Source organism: Coturnix japonica, chromosome Z, assembly GCF_054131305.1.
Source record: "Coturnix japonica strain WE chromosome Z, WE-NBRP24, whole genome shotgun sequence".
NCBI classification, from domain to species: domain Eukaryota; kingdom Metazoa; phylum Chordata; class Aves; order Galliformes; family Phasianidae; genus Coturnix; species Coturnix japonica.
This window is the reverse complement of record NC_140702.1, coordinates 7132422-7152694: the sequence shown is the minus strand read 5'-3', so window position 1 is coordinate 7152694 and position 20273 is coordinate 7132422. Positions and strand designations below refer to the sequence as shown.

Below are 20273 nucleotides of genomic sequence, written 5' to 3'. Positions count from 1 at the left end.
TCCTTATCAATATTCCATCTGAGATACCACCTTTATGACTGCCATTGCTTTTTACATTTTCTCTTTTCTTACGCATAGTGCAGAAGCAGAAGTCTATGTGCAGGCACTTCCCTATAAAACCTCTTCACTCTGATGTACTCCTTAGCACAGGACTCCCCCCAAAGCTAAAGCACTGATGTGTTCTGACATAACCACCAGTGTACTTAAGGTGTAAAAGCAGTTTTTGTCAGCCTTCAGCAAAAAGCTGGAATATTTTTATCATCTGCAGTACATCGCAATACACCAACACCAAACAGCAACTTTATAGCTCACACAGTGCTATGTAATTTACCAGTATGCCACTTGTTTATTTCCTCCTTCCTTACATTGTTATCTACACAGCAAGCTGGTAATAAACTAACATCTGTTCCACACTGCGCTGTATTGCTAACTACATCAACTAGACAACCACTCTAACCATGCTATTTAATATAAACAAGGTCCTAGTATCCTGATTAACCTACATCACTGTTTCAAGCATTCTGAAACACATAACTCCGTAACAGAACATGGCATTAATCACAAACACAAAAACTGCATTTTACCAGTGTCAGCCTTTAAATGCTAAAAAGTTAATGCGTGTTAGAAAATAAGGCTCCCATTAGAATTAAAAGGGTCACTTGAGACTAACACCCAAAAAGAGCAAGTTTCCTTCAACTCATTATATTTTTTCACCATTAATCACCAAACAGGAGTGCAGCTCTGTTGCCATCCACTTCATAGCTAAATCCTACCAACCTAATCTAAATACTAAATGTGCAATATTTAAATGGACCTACAGACACTAATCTAGCAGAACAGCTGTTATTTCCAAACACAGCAACAGTGAGATCCCAAATACTGCCTGCCCTGCCCAAAAGTTGCATGTTTCTTAAGGAAGAGTACAACACTGTGAAAAGCCATATGCTACAAAAGATCCACAGCCAAAAATCCAGAACACACTAGCAATGGTCTTGCTCAGCAATAACCAGGCAGTATCAGGCTTGATACTTACATTACTGCATTTAGACTATGAATGTTCATCAGGTTATACGCACGACCCAAGCAACCTGTGTTCGGACCTCATGCAATTCTTGCACAGCATCTGTAGCAACACACAGACAAGCCTGGTGGAAGCCAACTGGAATGCCAGTTTAGAAGGTAAATTATCATGTGATTTTGTATCTTATACAAAGATCGTGATACAGATCAGACACTGAAGTCCACCCTTAGCTTAAAACACAGACTGCATGGACCACTAATAAAACCACAAGTCTCTTCCATAGCGACTATACACGCCAGACAAGAAGGCTGGCACAAAAAAATAAGTAAATGATTAAAGGGAAACTACTGATCAAGTAGAGAAAATAAACTGCAAATATCCAGTTGGTGCAAGAGAGACTACAATGGTGTACAGTAACTGCAAAGGGAATATGCATCTCTGTACTTCAAGCACTGTGCTCCTGAAGATAAACAGAGAGAGCTGCTGCTTTCAGGATCAGGTATACTTAGAAGCCTCTCTGCATGGACAATATTGATTTAGAGGCATTCCTTATGTAATGGCCATCTGTAATGTTATAATTAGACCGATCAGCGTACGTGCTGGATTCTTTTTCAGTTCTATGGGCACACAGCCCTTCACATGGAGCTGGTGTATTAGGTGTCCTCAGCACTGACCTCTCTCTTTCAATCTGCAATTTGTCTTCCGAGGCTGAACAGCATCCTTTGTTTAAATGTGTCTGAGCCTTTTCTGAAGGACACAACAGTCTCAGCACGTAACAATATTTCCACTGCCTTTCTAAAAATCACTCATTTAAAAAATTATGTGATTATTTCATTTACTCAGTTCACTAATTAGCACCATTAAGGATTTTGTGGAAACAAATGAATAAGAAATAATGACAACCTGAATAAGCATGTTTCTCTAAAAAAAATCGTCACTCCAAAATTACCATTAAAAATAACAGTAACACCACCAATTTTCTTTTTCACTGTAATTTTTCCTGCTGCTGACCTGAGAAAGTCATTCTTGTTGATGTAAAGACGGTGTATAATTTTCTCAGTAGGACGTTCTCATTAGTTTTGGAACAGATGAAAAAAAGGAGTTTTTATTTTAATGGCTTTAAAAAAAAAAGAAAAAAAAAGAAGAAAATTGATTAAAATAGATAAAACAACACAGAAAAATCAAAAGTGACACTGCAAGTGTCATAATCCTTTGCACAACTCTTAAATTCTAAGAAAATATGAAGCACTCGTGGCAAATGACAGAAATCACAAAGGCATCTCTACGGGAAAATGCATTTTCTTATAATTGAAATTTACAGAAGAACGACCACAAGGTTAAAACACAATGTTATCTGGGTGCCCTATCCCGTAGAAATCAAAGTTGGCACTTACAGTCTGTTACATCAGAGCAAGGATCTGCAGATCATCAGGAGGGAGCTCTACCATCTGACAGCGTGCTCCATTTGCCTCAATTTCTCAATAACTTGAGGCTTCAGTAACACAATTACAGGACAGCTTTATCTGATCACAGTAACCATTAACATTGTCTGAAGTCACTAATGTCCAACAGCTATCAGTAGGAATGTAAAGGACAGTCTTAAGAGTAGCCCCCTAAAAGCAGATGTCCACGCCCTAGGATGACCACTACAAACAACACCATTCTGACAGACTGTCCATCACAGGTTCTTTTTTCTGAAGTAAACTGTCATGCCCTGAACCCAGATTTGAAGCAGGCCATCAAGAAGCTACAATAAACTGTCTGCAGAGTGCACCACCACTGCAAGGTTCCTGCCTTCTCACAGTCCCTGGTCCTGTAGCACCTCATACATATACCATTTCAGAGCTCAGATTAAGAAATACTTACTCCCAGATAAGTAAGCACCAGAAAAGTGACCTCACTGTGTGTGGCAGTGGGCTGGACAGCATGGTGCATCCCAAAACATCTACCAAGGATTAACCCTCTGGTGTAAAACTCACACAGTGTTTCCAAGATAGCTTAGAACAATGCTGTGGTGCAATGGTGATTAGAACAATGGAACAATAGAACAATGCAGAATATATACGTATATATTTATACAAATAGATTGTATAGAGAGAAAGAAAGAACAGTGGTGAGTAGAACAATAGAAGAATGCAATGGTGTGTTGCAAAAAGCATCCAGACTCCATTAATCCTACACTACAACTCTTGATAGAGATGACAGCTGTTTGCTAACAAGTGGCTCAGCACAAGAACACGATGCACAGAAAAATACTATGATGCTTCCTGTTTTAAAAAGTTGTGCATAATGTCAAATTCCAACAAGAAGATAGTTGATAGGAAGTTAGCATAGAATAAAACCCAAAATAACAATATTGGAGAATCAAAGTTATAATCAGTCTTGTGCTGAATGCCATATTTTCTCACTATATTTGAGAAAAATATTTTATTCACTGCTAATGAGAGTATTGTGGAAGTCAAAGATGCAATCTTAAAAAATACACGCGGAAATTGTTTCCTTATTGAGCTTATGTAACGTTTTTATCGCATTACTTTTGGTGCAGGACTTCATGAAAGTGCTTTCTCTTCCATTCTTACATACTGTGAAAATGTTAAAGAAATGAGAAAACTCGAACGGACACAAAATACAGCTGTGTCCCTTTTAAACGGAGGTCTGAAACTAATTAAGTTGGAATACTGTAGAACATGCTAAAATAGAAAATAGCTAATGAGCCTATAACTGTATTTCTGCTGCGCACACTGTACAAGAGTAATTTTTTCCGTACAGAAACCAGTGCTTAGGGGCATTTAGAAAATTGCAAAAGTAATTGGAAGAAGTAAGTATGAAACAAATGTATGCATTTGCAAAAGGTGCACACCAAGATAAGAAGCTTAGGTGTGTTGATGAACCTGACTGAAGGTAGCTTTGCTTCATGCACCGCTTTCTTCAGGAGTCAGTTTAACTTTCTGCTATACTTTGATTAGAAACCAACTTTTAATTGTGCTGAAAATGTTTTGAACAGGAACATTTTAAATGCACTATTGTCACCTTCATGTTTCTAGTGGTGCTGGATGATAAAGTTAATTTTCTAACACTTTACCACCGGTTGGACTGGGAAAGCAGTGGCTCAAACAAGGAAGAAATGTCTGAAGCAGGAATTCACAGACGTGCAAGTGTGAATATGAGCTCCTCTGAACAAAACTGCCCTCAAAACTGCAAAGAAGCTGCATTGAGATGAATGGATTTTAAATGCAGTTTTCTTTATGTATACATAGGTCACTCCAAAAGTAATACCTCCTACTTGTTTCCATAGAAACTTTGACAAAGAGCACAATAACAACACTTGATAGAGCAAATTCTCAGCTACGAAACACTTATTTTTCAACACAGTCACTCACCACCATTAGCTCTGCACTTTTGCCAGGGCTGAACAAGAGCCTGCATGTGATGCTCATAAAAATCAGCACAGCCATCCAGATGCATGCGGCTTGTCTTTCACATTGCAATTGCCACCGCCGGAACACACCATCTATCACCACACTGTGCTCATATGTCCACTAGTTGCTCCCTGTAAACATTTGGCAAACATCAATGCCAAGGGGTGTCATTTTGTCCATGTGGAGCAAGTCCATGATGCAACACTGGACTTGACAACATTTGAATACCATCCACATAGGTTTCAGTAGTCACGACACTCAAACCTTCATATACTTATTAATATACTTTATAAATGTACTCTAATACTCTTTTCCCTTATTTGTAGCAAATCAGCAATAACTTGCAACTAGAATCTCATAACTGAAAGTCTCAATTTTTAAAAGTCAGAATGATTGAAATTCTGTGGTGTTTTTGCATCAACCATTTTCTTCATCCAATAAAAGGTTCACTCTTTTCCAGCAGATAATTAATCCCATTGGATTCCTATGAGTAATCTAAGAGCAGCAACATGGGTTTATCTGCCCTCAAAGAAGCACTGCAAACAAGAATGCAGGTTCTTTTTCCACCTGGTAACCATGGTGAGGATTGTCCTTTTGGACAACGAGAAGAGGGACCTGGGACCCAGTTCCTAGAGAGCTCGCTCCTCTTTGAAGGAAATTAAACCTAAGATTCTCACCTGAAACCCTGGGAGAAAAAAGCAAATTGAAAATTTCACATTAAAATACCAAAGCCTACAGCACTATGAGCACTTTACACATCTGCTGCAATTATCTCCTCCAAAAGTACACCTGCTGTTGCTCCTCCTGAGTCATATATTGCTTGTGTGGCAAGGTATACAGCATCTGTGCACAAACCTCAAGGTGGGGCCACACTCTCAGGATTCTCTGATGACAATGATGGGGGTGTTTTTGTAAAAGTTTTCAAATATCCATAGAAGTAAAAGGTGACAGAAGTAAGTACTAACCTGGTCCTCAATGTGTGACTACTCTTCAGGGAGGAAGGTATTGCAAAGAGAATACTCGAAAACTAGAAACATACAGTGGAAAGCAAAACCCCATAATCAGAAGAAAACAACTGATGCTGTATGACATTTCAGTGTGAGCAAAACTACTCATCCCTTGCCCTTAAAGCAGTTGGGTCAGCCAACTACTAAAGGACTTCTGATTCAGTACTGTTCTGTTCAAAACAGCACACATTAAGTGTCTCTCCTTTGTTAACCGTTGCCACTAGAGAAAGCTCAAACATTTGGTTTCAGTTTGCTCCTCCAGTGTGATTTTACCAGAATATAACATACATATATTTCCAATAAAACTTACTATGATAAATACAGGTCAGTGTGTTCTCCCAACTCTAATTCATGCCTCACTCATCTGAAAGCCTCAATTTTCTTGACTCAGTTCTTCACGCCCTTTTCCCATAGCTGCTTCTTCTCCTTAGACCATTTGGAACTGTGAAGATGTTCTTCCATATACTCCTTTTATTTTATTGTGCTTATCTATTTATAGACTTAAGTGTTTGAGTCAATATAAGGGATTAGGAAAGAAAATAACTTGTGATGTGCTCCCCCGCATTGCTTGCTGTGGTAGAAAGGAAAGTTGTACAGCAGTCTGGCAGTCTTACTGGCTGTGAAGTGTCATTAAGTAAGAGACAGCAAGTTTTATCACGCACCTCTGACTACTAAATTCACAAAACAAACAGAAGGTTTACCATGGGAGGTAGAGAGATCAAGCAATATCCTCAAGTCACTCTTCCTGTAAAACAGCGTGTGGTTACTGAAATTGCTATGGGAAAATGGGAGTTCATCAGAAACACACAGTTCTAGGTGAAAATGTTCCTTAACCTTTTACATTACCACTCTTTAACAAAAAAAAAACAAACCAACAACAAAACTCACGGCATGCAAGACGCTTGAACACCAATCAAAACTAAAACATTACATCTGAAACAATGTCACGCTAAAATCTTTCATGCAGCTCTTGTTGTTCAGCTGGTAGTATTTCATTAAGGAAAGAAAATCTCTGCATGTGTCCTCCAGCAATGCACTTCAGGAGATTTTAACAAGTAACGGAACTGAAGCTGAGGAGGACGCAGTAAAGGGGTAAACAAGAGACAACTGCTTTTCTCGAGGCAGTACTGCATGCAATTATTCCACCCAATGCACTACGCATATGATCTTGCAGGGAAGTGAAGTTGTATTCGGGTATCTCTATTGCACACGCAACTGTTGCTGCAACTTCCTTTTGGTGTATGGTTCCTTGATAGTGAAAGCGTATTAAAAAATAGCTCTTCACCAAAAAAAAAAAAAAAAGGTTAATTTTAACCTGAGTCCACACATTACTCAGAACCTCCCTTAACCACATATACTTCCTTCCAACACTCATCCTTCATGAAACACAGGCTTGCTTCCCCTAAGAACCAATTAAAAACTATTTTTCCAGGAGGTAGTAAAACAGTATTCCTCAACAGACAGCTATTACATCGCCTCCACAAACACATGTGGATTTCATACTGCGCTCATAATAACTGCTGCATTGAAGAAGCTTTATTTCCCTGTTTCATTTCTGCAAAAGGGCCAAAATGTATTCTGGGAATGAATATAAATGTCAATTATTAAAACCAATGTTCCAAACACATAATTCAGGTTACTCAGGTAATTTGAATTACAAAAACTTAGCTTCCCAAAACACAAATGAATTATTCTAAACTAAATGTAACACCAAGAAGGAAAAAAAAAACCAACAACCTCAAAACAACAAAAAAAAGTCCCACAACTTTAATTACCCATGAAGTGTATTTCTTTCTGCTCCCTGTCGTTTGCCTGATTAGGCCAGTCCTTCAAAATGACATGGGTGAAGAGCAGAGGGCATGTGAAATGTTTAATGCTTTTCCGAAGCCATGGGTGTCATGGACATGATGCAATAAATCAGGCCAACGCTGGCACAGTGGGACACAAGGAATGAATCAATCCCTTGATCATTTAAAAGAAATAATACATATATAAACAAAGTACACAAGCCTTTTGCTTTCAACATGTAAGCTATTTCCAGATGATCGTGTTGAAAGAAATTACCAGCAGAAACAGAGAAAACTGTTCACAGTGGTAGCAGAGTATCCACAGCGCAGGTGAGTACAGGATCTGGCCACAAGGCTTTAGCAAACATGGAAACAAACCAACCACGGCTGTAAGATGAGCAATAATGCACAAAGATTCCCATCACGTAGGGAATCCTTCTCCTTCTGAAGTATTTTCTATTGCTTTGACAATCTCATGAGAGCATAAATAAACAGCTGAAATGAACTATGCCTGGAATACAAAGACAGGATTATACATTAGGTTGACTCCGGTCTAAAAGCTATGCCCAGTTGCCCATTTATGTCAGAAGGTACAAGATCCTCTACACCACACAAAGCTCAAAACAAAGCCTGTTATGTCTGTTGTGCTGCTGCAGTCACAAATGAGTAGTATGAAATTGGCAAAGGGACACACCATGGTGATTTCAGGACTAGCACAGCTCAATCCTTTCTCAACCTCTTCCCTCACTTTTTCTGTTAAGCCTCTTTTTACATAATACAGCCACACTGAGATGGAAATCTGAAGTTTCACTGTTTCTAGCTGCACCATTACTACTGTAATAGTGAAAACCCACTCACCCACCAGAGTGCTGTGAGTTTTATGTTTGTTTTGCCAAATAAAACACAAAGGACTAAACTGCAATAATACAGTCCAGACATGCAGAGTGGTTACAGCACAAAATTAAAGAGAATAAAAGAATGCCTGCGTTTCTTCCTTTGAGCTCTTGACAGTGTCTCAGATGCACCAATTTTCTACTTCAGAGTGAGCATCTGATAGCATTAGATAGTTCAGATTTCAATGTATGTAACACACCGTGAATAGGTACTTCCTATACTTTTCAGAAGTCTCATTTAAGAAGTGACTCAAAAAAACAGACAAAATCTTGTTGGACTGGGGGCACATATTAGAAGCAATTGTTAACATGTTCCAGTGCGTGGCATTTTCTTTTAAGTAAACCATAATTTTTATATGAAATAAGTGAAGAAGTCAACTGTGTTATTAGTTCTGCAGTGTTCCACAATAACCACAATATGTTTCATCAGCAGTGCAGGCTAGGACACACTTGGATGTGCAACAGAGCAGCAACTTGCACTGGTAGAATACCACTATTAAAATAAGAAAAAACACCCCAGCAAAACCCTGCTTCCAGCCTTAGCCTAAAAATAATTAATACTGAAGCTATATTTTACAAAATGCTTTTTACAAGCCTTTTAAACTTACTAAATGTACCAGCATAACGTTTTATAATCTTCTTTTTGTTCCTCCCACCTTATGAAATCTAAACGTGAATTCTGCCTAACAGTTGGGTTGTGCAGTCTGTTTTTACAGTTCTTCATACCTTCTGCCCAACAAGATCTACTCAGAGCAACTGCAACCATAAATATTTGCACAGGTGCTATTTTCATGTAGTGTAAAACAAGGAACACCACAAAATTTGGACTCCAGGCGCAGTGCTAACATTGCCTTTCATCTTTCATTTCCTTTGTTGGTTTCATCCTATTTTATTACTTTAATTCTCATCAAATAGTCCCTTATTGTTCATGTTTCACGTTATTAAGACTGCTCCAGGTTACACTACCTACAGCAGTACTAATTAATGCTCGACACAGGGCCCAAGTCTGCCAAGTTATGAACAACTCTTTATTTTTCCCGCTTTCTGGTATGGACCAAGTAATTTTAATGGGAGTCAGTTCAACTGAAAGACCAATCTGCAATGCCACAGCTGCTCCAGGTAAGTAGCATTTTTAATGAATATTCATTTCGACAATTTAACATACTAACCAAAATGGAAAATGTAACAAACAACCTCAGAATCCTGTTTTTCAAAAGTGCTGAAGTGGGACTCAGGTCATCCGGCCCAACCATCTCCAGCCCTTGTTCAAGCATTTTGCTCTGACAGCCTCCCTGAATACATCCACTTCTAATATCTTATTGACTAGCACCTTGTGAAAACTACAACCACAGAACCACTAAAACTGCTCCTTCCAAACTTCACCAATTTCAGTGATGTTTTTTGGTTTTCTTCCCTGCAACTTGAAAACTTCACTTAAAACTTCAGTTGAATGTACTGAAGTCCTTCTGATAACAGTAACCATCACCTCTCAACAGAATCTCTCTTTTTCAGCCACGGTTCTATTTCTTTTTACCATTTTGCAGCCTTCTCGTACCCTCTTTCTATATGTTATAACGCACAATGGTTTTATTTCGCTTTCTTATTCTGGTTCGCCCTGTAGCTTTCTTACACATGACACTGGGACAACTGAAGGAGTATTGAGTTTTATTCTGCAGTCTTTCTTCCATCTACTGCAGTCAAAATGGTTAAGCTTCGAAGGGACCCCTAATGATCATCTGGTTGCTCAAGCACGGAGACCCAAATCATATGAAAATGCAATGTTTGGAGTTTCTATGGATCTAAATAAAGAATAAGCACATTTCTCAACAGCCAGGAGAAAATAGGGGTTGAGAGTGATTTTTTTGGGTGGTTGGAGGTGTTTTGTTGTGGGCTTTTTAAATGTTTTTATCATATCTGCATATCTCTACAGTCAATTTAATGCTTTTGTGCTGGTTGCAAAGGACTCCTTACAAGCGACGTAAATGTTCTGGACTTTTTTCATCTAAACAGATACCACAGTTATGCAGTATTAAGGTTTAGTGTCTGTATTGGTAAGTTCAGGATAATATAATCTCATACATTCTGATAAGGATTATAACAAGAAAAGCCAAAGAAATTCAGCTCCATGCTGGGCTGTGCTCTATTTCAGTGAAGCTTGCTATAAATGCCACTTTTCACCCTTCTGATGCTCTCTTTCTTGTTAAGTATTTCCTGCTCCTTTCCAAGATGATTTTCAGGGTCCATAGACATCAGCCAGAGTAATAAAATTAAAGCAAAACAGATTTTATTACTGCTCACACATCACACAACCTGTAAATTAAATAAATGAACAGGGATTTTATTAAAATCAGAAAGAAAAAAAGCTGCCAAAACCCAATTGGCCAACTCACCTATCTTCCTGCTGGTATGTTACTATATACAGAATACATCTTCTTGGGTGGATCTGAGGTGGGAGTGGGAGGGGTGAAGACAGATAGGATGAGAATCAAACACCACCTTCTCCATTATTTGATATCCCACCTTCAGAATACACAGCTGGCTCCTCATATACAGAAACCCAACCACTTTCCACCTCTCAGGTGCATCATTCCAGCAGTTAGACCAGCTCTCCACAATTCCTCCTTGCTTCGCTGTTTAATGACTGCAAGGCCTGACCTTAAATAATCATCTTCACCATCATCAATTAACTTTTGTGCAAAAAATGCAGGACTTCTTTGAGAAACACTCAGCAAAAATGAAAGAACCACTTTTGAAATAGTTTAAGTCAATTAAACATGAAAGGAATTCTGTGGTACAAAGCACGACATTTCTCTAGGCAATGACTTTCTCCTTGACATATTCCAAACCCAGTACTTCATATTCAGAAAAAAGGCCAGAAACCTTTAAAAAACAAAACAAATACATAAAAAGTATTTTAACGCAGGAATAAGAATTAGATGCCTATGACAGAGAAAGAGGGACTCCATATAATCACAAACCTTTTATAAACATTTATCTTCTAAAAAGCCAAATAATAACTTAATTTTCTCAAGCTGTGAGGAAATACAAATGGATTAACATAGTTTGTACACATACAAAGGGAAAAGATTATTTCTGTATCTGTTATCAGACCTGTTGGTGGATCAGCACATTCCTGTGCATTGCTTCCAGTAGCAATACCAGCCTGCAGATTTCACAGCATTTAATCTCTCCCTTCCCTTTTGGGACAGGATTTCATATGCTTGACTCTTTACAAGGGTAGAGAACAGCAGGACAAGGGGAAATGGTTTGAAGTCGAAGGAGGGAAGATTTAAGTTGGATGTCTTTACTATGAGAGTGGTGAGGTGCTGCAACAGCTGCCCAGAGAGGTTGTGGATGCTCCTCTGTCCCTGGAGGTGTTCAAGGCCAGGTTGGATGGGGTCCTGGGCAGCCTGGGCTGGTATGAAATACGAAAGTTGGTGGCCCTGCCTCTGGGGGTGGGGGGGTGGAGCTTAATGAACCTTGAGGTCCCCTCCAACCCGGGCCATTCTGTGGTTGTATGAATTTAACACGTGAAATGCTTGTTTTTATTTTATTTTTATTTAAAGACACACACTAAAACACTAGTTTTTTGTTTTACTTCTAGAGGCTAACTTTTGCTTACTCTACAATTTCTATTACTTCCTTTAGTTAAAACTGTTTTAATGGAGATAAACAAGGGCTTTGATTTAGAATGAGCAAGAATGAATTGTTATAGTATGGCACCTCTCCTGCTTCATGCTGACAAATGCGTTTTATCCACTTGTCTATCCACAACAGATACACTAAATGACATTTTTAAGGTTTTTATCTTTATTTTATTATACCTTTTCTATTTCATTATTTTAATTTTATTTTATTATACCTTCCTTCTGCCTTATTTCCACAGATCTTTTAAAGTATATGCTTGCCCTTTGATCACATTCCCTCAGTTAAACATGTCAAGGTTTTCTCTTCAAAAAGCAGTAAAAATAAGTGCACTGTGCTCTTTAAACACCTCAGTCCTAAAGCCAAGGATGGCTTCAAGATCTTCTTGATTTGCTCCAGGCCACAGGAGAGCTTAACTGTGGTTAAAATGGTAACATGAATTTTAAAGCCACTCCAAGTAAAAAATACATTAAAAAAAAATCAAATTATGCTATATGTGAATTTTTAAGAGCTCTTCAAAATGACTTCCCTGATACTAGGTTGAGAAGAAAGCACTGTGTCATGTATTGTAACACTACTCACAGAGCACTGCTTCCTGCATACTCACCATTCTCAGCTGCACCAGAAAGACTCCACTGGCTCAACTCAGCTTCAGTTCATAACAGTTCACTGCTCCTCTCTCGGTGACAATTTCCCTTACAGTTTGCCTGGCTACTGTACCTTTCACAAGCTCAATGCATTTTAGCAGGGAATGTCCTCTGGCCGCAGCTGCTGCAGCAAAGCAGTTCTGAAAGGTTTAACATTAAATGTTTCCATCTGTACGGTGTATTTGGAAAGAAATTAAATAGTACCAAATTCAATACCAAGAAATAGCTATTCCTGGAGAGCCACAGAGACAGTCAGGGGGCTGGAACACCTTTCCTGGGTAGAAACACTGAGGGAGTTGGGCCTGTTTAGACTGGAGAAAAGTAGCCTTCAGGGGGACCCCACAGCAGCCCTCCCACACTTCGAGCTTACAAGCATGAGGGAGAGTGACAGTCTAATAGTCATAGCATGGGGGGACTGAACTTAAAGAGGGGAAATTTAGGTTAGATGTTAGGGGAAAAAAATTGTATTCTGAGGGAGGTGAGGCGCTACAATAGGCTGCTGAGAGATGTTCTGGATGCCCCATCCCTGGAGGTGTTCAGGGTTGGGTTGGATGGGACCCTGTGCAGCCTGATCTGGTGAGTGGCAGCACTGTCCATGGCAGGAGGCTGGAAGTAGATGATCCCATCATGATGGGATCTGAGCCATTCTGTGACTCCAAGATTTATCACACTATCTGCAAGCCAGCTTAGTTCTCATCCAACAGTCATTTTTTCTAAACCTGAAACATGTTTAGAAACAGCAAGCTAAAAGGCTCAGTCAATAACATGCTGAATGTTAGCCTCCAAAAGCACAACTGATAGGAATATACTGCAATCCAGGAACTACGAAGCTGTCTAAACATTGTCTAAACATCATCTTTGCAGTAATACACTGTTTTTACACTACCTTTAGCAGCAAAAGATACGCTACAGCACAAGAAGGTCTGAAAAACAAAGTAAAATAATCTAAGAAATAATATCAATTATTGGTTAACAAGAGAAGAAGCAACAATGGAAAAATAAAGTGATACCAGTTGTATGGAAGGTTTATTTGAAAGTGTGTTATTAGAGCTTCTGGAATCTACAGGATGTTTTTGAGAGGAACAGTAAGTGTTTCTGCAAAGATGGAATGACAGAAAGGGAAAAAGGGAAAGAGAAAAGGAAAGTAAAGTGGCAAAATGATCTAGAAACAAAGGAAAACAATTTTTTTTTTTTTACTGCTGTAAGAGGGATTTCTCTTAACCTACAGATACATTACTTTCAGCCTTTAAATTTCAACTTCAAATGAGCCTTCTCCTCTTAAGGAGAATCTTCAAGTGACCCTCTTCCTTTCCAGCAATCATTCTAGAAATCTGCATTAAATATTTTAAGGTTTTTGCCTTTGCTTTTGAACAAAGATAGGCATTTATTTTGAATAGCATCCAGTCAGATTTTGAAACTCCTTTATTCAGGACTCGAAGGGAAGAGGAAGATGTCACGCATCTGAACTCCTTTGTGCAGTTAATGTATTCTGTACTCAGTTCCACACTGAAAAACCGTAGGACTGCTAGGTATGAGGGCACACCTAACTTATCAGTGGGCAGACCCATGAAGATACTGTGCTCCTCCTAAAAGCTTGAGCTTGGGGTTCTGCTATGCCAACACAGTAATACCTTTCTGCATCTCATGAAGTAGGCAAGTGCACCCATAATCACAGAATCACAGAATTGTAGGGGTTGGAAGGGACCTCTAGAGATCATCAAGTCCAACCCCCCTGCCAAAGCAGGCTCCCTACACCAGGTCACACAGGTAGGCATCCAGTCGGGTCTTGAATATCTCCAGAGAAGGAGACTCCACCACCTCCCTGGGCAGCCTGTTCCAGTGCTCCGTCACCCTCACTGTAAAGAAGTTCTTCCGCACATTCGTGCAGAACTTCCTATGCTGTACTTTCATCCCATTACCCCTAGTCCTATCCCCACACACTACTGAAAAGAGACCAGACTCACCACTATGGCTCCCACACCTCAGGTATTTATAAACCTGGATCAAGTCCCCTCTCAGCCTTCTTTTCTCAAGGCTAAACAGACCCAGTTCCCTAAGTCTCTCCTCACAGGGGAGATGCTCCAGGCCCTTCACCATTTTTGTGGCCCTCCGCTGGACTCTTTCCAAGAGATCCCTGTCTTTTTTGTACTGGGGAGCCCAGAACTGGACACAATATTCCAGATGAGGCCTCACCAGGGCAGAGTAGAGGGGGAGGATCACCTCCTTCGACCTGCTGGACATGCTCTTTTTAATACACCCCAGTATGCCATTGGCTTTTTTGGCTACAAGGGCACACTGCTGGCTCATGGTTAATCTGTCGTCCACCAGGACGCCCAGGTCCCTCTCAGCAGAGCTCCTCTCCAGCAGCTCTTCCCCCAGCCTGTACTGGGGGTGAACTGTGCTGAACTGTGCAATCACAAAATTACCAAGGTCAGAAAAGACCTCTAAGATCACCCAGTCCAACTGTCCACCTATCATCAATATTCTCCCACTAAACCATGTTCCTTAGTAAAGTACCTACCTCATAAAAAAAATAGAATCATGGACCAGAGCAGCCTACAAATCTGGTCCTTGAGAACTTGCCTTGCTGTCAGATTCTGAATCTCATGACTTCCCCTTCATGTATAAACATTTCCCAGCTCTCTTCATTTCTGTTGATGCTGAGAAAGAGGACACAGAAATAATCCAGCTTCTTCAACCTTCTTTAAAACTCCGCGCCCTGCATTTATGCACAAGTAGTAATCCAAAAAGCCATCAATCAGTTGTTATTGAAAAGCTCAGTGACTAATCCTGACACTCTTAAGATAGCATTTAGAAACACGCCTATAAAGCAATTCTCAAAATATTTTCATTATGTAGAGAGCTGAAAGATTTATGCCCTTTACACTGAGAACTCCATAAGCTCACTTAAAAAGCATAACTATACAAGTTTCTTTTCCATTTGACCAACCAATATGGTTCTGCCTCACGAGGTGACTGAACAGCTTAGTTACTCTGACTATGCATTTGCAAGCTCAGAAATGTGGTTTTAGGTGTCAAAAAAAAAACAAGCAGTTTCATCTCAAACATAAATTTCAAGCCAGACAAGCATGTTTATTATTTTCTGCTATATTTTTGTATTGTAATTACATTACTGCAAGGCTTCGAAATGTATTCTTAGCATGTCTGTCTCCTTATGGAAAAAAATTATTTCCGTTTTCCCCTTGAAATCTCCTTCTATTACTGCATTGCTAGCAAGCGTGCATTCCTACAATGATGTCATTTCATTAGTAGTGATTTCATAAAATCATAGTGAACAAGATTTGCACAGGGGCTGTGGGCTGTGTTTTTCCTGTAAAACTGGTGATATTTCACATATATTATCTTGAGAAAAAAGTCACTTGTCATAGCAGCTTTTGAAATTAGCTGAACATTCATAAAAAGCCAAAAGACACAAGTTTAGATGCCACTTCATTCCAGATACCAGACTGCTCTCATTTACAAACAACAACAACAAAAAAAGAGTGAAAATTGCTGCCCTTGTGTATGATAGAGGTGATGATCTACCCTCTTCCACCCAAAGCATAACCAGAAAGGGAGTCACAGCCTTGTTACAGGCACCTGGGTAATGTCAAATGCACAGTGTTGATCCTGTCTGACAGCATGTACTGTATATTTATTGCCTTAAGCAGGACAGATGTTAGCAACACAGGAGATGCTCACTCTTTAATCTTTCAAGAATATGCACATTACTTCTCCAGGAAGCCCAATCTGGCAATTTGAGAAGTTTGCATATTGACAAAAAATTAGCTAAAATAATGGGAAAGCAATTGAGCCAAAAGAAGATGACAAAACACTCCAGGAAACCAGGAAATGAAACTCCTGTCAGTTTTCTTCAGCAGTTCACATTTAATTAAGTTACTAACGTCCTTATGTCGGAGTGTCCCCCAAAAATGCATTTCTGAGTTGCAGCTACAGAAGTTGGAGGTATAGTCAAGTTCTAGTACATAACTTCAAATAAAACAACCTGCATATACCTAGAAATTCCTTCTAACACCTACATTTTACACGTTGCTTTACTCTATGTAAAGGCCTTCCAATTTCTGAGGGTACCTCAAACACAGTAGACCTACCAGAGGAGGAGTCAGTAGGAAAGTGCCTCTTCCATTTCCACCGGGGATTCACTACTCCCAAACTACTATCACAGTAACAAAAAGCAAACCAATTGTGTCTACCCTGAGTACCTGCGCAGTAAAACAAACAAACACACCAAACAACAGATAATTAGGATTGCAGAAGACAATACTATCTGTCTCTTCCATCAAGCTCTGAAGACATCCACCTCACAGGGGAGCCAGATACAGGGAAATAAAACACTGCTGAACAGTAACAAGATCATTTTAAATATGGAAGAGCTGAGAAACTGAATATGGAGAACTAAGCAGCACTGCCAGTCACACCCAGGAAAGACACCCCCACACTTAGAGGTCTGCAGAGCTTCCCAATACTATATTATATTTAAAGAAATCATCTCCAACTTTTATAAAGAACCAATTCCACATCTTCTCAGCTTGAGTAATTGCTAAGTAGAACAAAAGACAACTACTCCTATCCGATCTTAATGCCACAAAATTTTACTCATTAATTAATATCTAAATGCTTTATGAGCCCTGAAATTACTAGCTTTAAAACCTTAAGCAAAATGTTGGTTCTTCCACGTCTGAAACCAGAAGAATTCTCTGTAAATATCTGCATTAGAAAGCTGGTGACATTGGAGATTACGTGCTTTTTTCCCCTGCCTCACCTCTATTTGAAGTAGGCAACAGTAAACGTCGCTGCTGCAGAGGACATACGCAGAACAGTTATTTTCACAACAGAGAGCCTTGTTGTTAGAGGAAGGTCAACTTTAACATTACCTTACCTTCCTACCTTACAGTCAGAAGAACCAGGCACAGGGCAGATGCCACATTTTGGCAGATATGAGCACAGGAGACACAGCCCATGGGCATTCTGAGGCAAGGAGAGATTAGTACTGAAGGTACTGTGAAAGTACTGCAGAACTACAGGCAAAATACAGGCAAATAAGGTTATTTTCCACCTTAAATTTAAACCGCCTAACAGTGCTGTAGGTTATCGAGTTTAAACTCAAATATTTAAGGCAGCTCCTTAATTGGACTGACGATGGTAAAGCTACACGTTTGTGCACAATTCAGTACACTCCTGTACAAAAGAACTGGAAATCCAGTATTATCTATAAACTGACATTGTTTCACATTGTTAACAGTGACCAAGTCTTTCTTTAACTCCATGACAAAAACATACATAGACAGAGCTAAAAGAGTATTTTAGTGGAAAGGGAGCAATTGCAAGGGCTGCTACCAATTACACAGTTTGCAAATTCATGTGTTACAGATTTTATTCATAAATTGTGTCGACTGCCAGGCAAAACAGAAGGATGCTGTAGAAATGCCTGTAAAGGGATCTTCACTGTAAGCTAGATAATTCAACCATTTAAGATCACGAACGAAGCTTGCTCATTAACTACATGCTGCACCACAACTGTCAGAGCTGTGCATGTACTCCTGGAGTCACATCGCCTCATAGATGGCTTCTAGGTAAAATGCCATACTACCCACAGTTTTCAGGATACAGGTTATTCACCCTTCCATTTCGTGCTGGTAAGAAAACAAAAGCCCTCTCAGCAGCTTGAAAGTTCAGGACTGCCTTCAGTTTTCTCCCTAATTAAATGAATTTAATCAAGGACAATAGATAAATCAGAAACGGGCCAATGCAAGAATTGCTGTGCATTGCAAGTTTGAAATTTCAGGCTTTAAAGATTGAGCAAAGACACTTCTAACAGCTTTCTGAAGTGACATGACAGCCTGGAAGCAAATTATGAATTTCAAGCTCATTTTTCTGAGCTGTTCCACATGCCCAAGATGTTACAAGCATTATCGCCACAGCTCCTGGAAACACGAAGACATTTCCCAGTATTCTGAAACCTTGTCTTAGGGAACTTTCTGCTTTCTTATCAGCAGGAGTATTCATTTGATTTTAGTACTCAGAACAAAATTGGTTCCATAATCTTCCTTGCCAAAAGCAGCAATCTAGCTTGTATGTGGAGGCTCTGAAAGACTGTGACCAGGACTGTGCTATCTGAAGCCATCTAGGCCTTCACTTATCTCCTCTCAATTGGAATGAAAAAAAGCCCTCTTAAATCCCATCCTCAAACATTTCTGTGTTCAGACAGTAGCCTGTCCTACTTATCTTTTTGGCAATTGCTAGACACTTGCAAATCTGCACTGCACGAACACTAAGTTCAAGTAAGCATGTACATGCAAGCTTCCTTGTTTGCTGAGAAAGAAAAGGGTAATACCTTAATCAGAACAGAAAACGGCTGATGAACACAAGAAGCAAGTCACAACTTAGTGTTTGCAATTCATCATAGTGCCTCCAACACCGAGTTTTAATTGCACTCCCCTTTTGTTTTGGTTTTTTGTTTGTTTGTTTGTTTTCCAAGACATGACAAATTACTTATGTATTTTGGGAAAAAAAAGGAGTGCCTAAATGCATTCATGCTCAAAGCAGAGGCCTAAGAAGGACAAATGGAGGGTACACATTGATGCACAGGTGCTCAGTGCCATTACATCCTGCCTCTTGAATGGAAGTGTGCCACCTGCATCCACTGTTACCACTCTGCCAACATTGCTCCCTTTCAGAATGAAAAGGGTTAAACTGAAGGGAAAGTGGAAGCACCATCACGCTTCCTTAAACATCCATCAGAAGTGCAGGTCCTGCCTGCATGATACAGAGGCTGCACTGAATCTACAGCCTGAGCTGATGGATTGACCTAGCTCAACTGGAAGGAAAGCTCTGCTTGTCATCTACTCTGCTTTGCTGTTAAAGATGAGGAAAACATTCACAATGACAAACTCAGAAAGGTAAGCAGCATACTTAGTGAAGTCAACAGAGCAATACATCTAAGGCCTACAGTTGTTCACAGTCCCGGCTGCGTAGAAATTCTGTTAAAACTACGAGGGGATAAAAAAGAGAAAGCTGAGGCCTCTCACTTCAGAAAGTAAGAAATAATTTAAGATGACCAGACTTCCATATCCTCTGTAGAACTAATATGTATTATAATCTGCTTCAACTGCAGACCTCATTTTGATTTTCAACAAACAGTCGCAAAGGAAAAAAAAAAAAAAATCATTTCAGAGATTTTCTCCTTTTAAAGCATCCAGAGATTCAAGAGAAATTAAAATGAAATAAAAATTAAGTGATTACAGTAATATTTTAATACCACGTGCCTTGTGTCAGAAGCACTGCATTGGCAGGTTTAATAAAACAGCACTTTCATCATTTTTGCCTTGCACATGAAACACAAAATTCTTCAGATGTCAGCATAAAGAAGAAATACAATAAACAAAGTAATGAACTCTCAGAAGGAATCTATTCATAGCAACCCCACTCAAAGGGAAAAAAAAAAAAAATCCCTCAAAGGCAGGATATCAAGAAGTCCTTAATGGTTAGAAAGGAAACTGTACATAAAAATAAAGTAGAGGGAAAAAAAGAAAAGAGCAATACCTTCCATAGGAAAAACTGCAATTAAAGTTGAGTATTTAATGAAACCAGTTTACAAAACAGACCTGAGAGACAACACTGGGCAACAATAGCTAATTTATCCTAACAACTTTCAAGCATATATGCTAACCACAGATCATGTGTAAAAACACACAGTAATAAATATCATACATGATGAAGTACTTTGCTTCATATTCCTAGTGAACAAGTACAGCAGAACACGCTTTTACTTATCACATTTCCCTGGGAAGTTCTTCTGCACAGATAATGTGATATTTCTGAAGCTCACAGACC

The 20273-nt window shown here is 39.4% G+C and overlaps 1 protein-coding gene across 2 annotated transcripts in view; it reads right to left on the bottom strand.

The window, feature by feature from the left end:
• Positions 1-20273, bottom strand: part of COMMD10 (COMM domain containing 10) — a 79915-nt gene that overhangs the window by 45468 nt on the left and 14174 nt on the right. The window lies entirely within an intron of this gene.